At 46.6% G+C, this 2,310-nt stretch overlaps 1 long non-coding RNA gene across 5 annotated transcripts; it reads left to right on the top strand.

Moving 5' to 3' along the window:
* The first annotated feature begins 14 nt into the window (after positions 1-14).
* LOC121842122 lies at positions 15-1,875 on the top strand. Of its 5 annotated transcripts, none has more exons than XR_006080948.1 (4): positions 15-642; positions 1,088-1,266; positions 1,377-1,696; positions 1,816-1,875. It is a non-coding gene; the product is annotated as an uncharacterized LOC121842122 (long non-coding RNA). The 5 variants fall into 5 exon arrangements; XR_006080950.1 differs by having other exon boundaries at positions 1,377-1,643; XR_006080951.1 differs by having other exon boundaries at positions 1,377-1,643; positions 1,827-1,844.
* Positions 1,876-2,310: the final 435 nt, after the last annotated feature.

Genomic DNA, 2,310 nt, shown 5'->3' on the forward strand with positions numbered 1-2,310 from the left:
GTGGAGGTGAAGAATCTTTTCAACTAATTTTGAGCATTTTTTTTTGAAAGTTAACTGAAGAGGTATAGTTTATGTTAACCTATATTATAATTCTAATAGTCTGTTTATCATCATGAACCTCCTCTGTTGTCTGTCTAGAAACGGTGCTGTTACAGATACTGCTTGTGTTTATCATCATGAACCTCCTCTGTTGTCTGTCTAGAAACGGTGCTGTTACAGATACTGCTTGTGTTTATCATCATGTGATGGAAGATTAGAACCTTTTCTTGATGTTTAATGTGAAAACAAGGTTCATTTCATTCTAATTCTGAAGATGAATAAAAAACATTTAGACATTAAAGTCAATACATCGAAGCAAGGTGTTAGGTTGTAAACAGATGACCTCAAACGAATGCAGAGAAAAGCTCAAACAGAGTTCATTCACCCCACTGAATGCTGCATTTATATGCCATAGCTTGCACATAACCAAACAATAATTGATATGTCAAGACAAAGGTAGGGGTGTGACTTCTCAGAAATGTCCTTCTGTTTCCCAGAACTGCCTGTTGGTCTGTTGTTGAGCGGCTGGTATCACCCCTCCCCCATTATCTCCCATGTTACTCCACCTCCTTGTGGGAGGAGCCAGGCGAGGCCACAGATCAGGTAGGTACAGATTCTTCTCCAGTGATGTCAACGTGATATTATCTCTGTTACACTGAACACATATCCTACATCTAGAGGAAGTTGATTTACAAACAGCAGAATATTCTGTAGGTGTTCTGATTGGGGTGATTGTGTGTTCCAGCTTCCAGATCTAGAGGAAGTTGATTTAAAAACAGCAGAATATTCTGTAGGTGTTCTGATTGGGGTGATTGTGTGTTCCAGCTTCCACTGCCAACAAGGAACACAACTTCTTAACCCATTACATTGGTGTCAACCATACTTTTATTCAGTCTAATCCAGAGAACCCAGTTGTAAATCTTTTTTTTATCATAACAAACTGTGTCTAAAGTTTCCAGACATATATTTTAGAGTTTAACAGTTGGTAATAAATCAGTATTTCTGATGTTTTTCTTGTTTTGTTTGTTCATCCTGTTTTGACCTCCAGACTCCTCCATCTCATCCCACCAACTCTGTCAGTCCACCAGGCCACTGCAGTAACAGCCACATCTTCACGTCGCGTAGCTTCAGTACCATCTCATCCCACCAACTCTGTCAGTCCACCAGGCCACTGCAGTAACAGCCATATCTTCACGTCACAAAGCTTCAGTACCATCTCAATGTGTTGTAAGTCCTGTACAGCACTTGATTTTCAGCACTATTCAGACAATGTTACAGCTGATAACATGTAATGACATTTCCAACCAAACCAACCCCCTCTGATTCTTTTCATTCAGGAAATACCATCCAGGATCCTGAGGCAACGTCAATATGAAACAGCATTGACCCGTGATCACCACCACCCAGGGCTCCACAGCGGTGTCCTTCGATGCCCAGGCTTTGCTCAAGATCAACTAAAGGAGATTTGGATGGATCCCAGTCAGCAAAATTGACATTTTTGTTTTATATTTGTTTTTCCAGGTCTTTTGATCATAGGGATGGCCTCTCTCTAAGCACACCAGGCAGCAAAGAGCACTTTGATGTGATTGGCTGGTCAGCAGGAGGTATTATCTGGATAAACAGAAGGGATGAGGGATCTGACAGAGAAGGTTATATTGTAAATAAAAAAGTTGAAATGTACAGTTGGTTTTTCGTTGTTTTGTTGGTGACATTTACAAAAAAAAAAAAAAAAAAAAGTATGCTCACCACGCTGCACCTTTGTCTTCCTTTAACGAGACGGTCCCCAGTCCGGAGCCTCCAGAGACGGTCCCCAGTCCGGAGCCTCCAGAGACGGTCCCCAGTCCGGAGCCTCCAGAGACGGTCCCCAGTCCGGAGCCTCCAGAGACGGTCCCCAGTCCGGAGCCTCCAGAGACGGTCCCCAGTCCGGGCCTCCAGAGACGGTCCCCAGTCCGGAGCCTCCAGAGACGGTCCCCAGTCCGGAGCCTCCAGAGACGGTCCCCAGTCCGGGGTCTGCGGCGAGGGTCCCCAGTCCGGGGTCTGCGGCGAGGGTCCCCAGTCCGGAGCCTGCGGCGAGGTTCCCCAGTCCGGGGTCTGAGGCGAGGGTCCCCGCACCAGAGGTGACACCAAAGGGGGCAGAGTCAGAGGTGGAGCGAGGTCTAAGACCCGCACCAGAGCTGCCTCCGCGGATAGATGCCCACCCAGACCCTCCCCTATAGGTTCAGGTTTTGCGGCCGGAGTCCGACCCGTGGGGGGGGTGGTACTATCCACCCT

Source organism: Oncorhynchus tshawytscha, unplaced genomic scaffold, assembly GCF_018296145.1.
Source record: "Oncorhynchus tshawytscha isolate Ot180627B unplaced genomic scaffold, Otsh_v2.0 Un_contig_1114_pilon_pilon, whole genome shotgun sequence".
Lineage (NCBI taxonomy): Eukaryota > Metazoa > Chordata > Actinopteri > Salmoniformes > Salmonidae > Oncorhynchus > Oncorhynchus tshawytscha.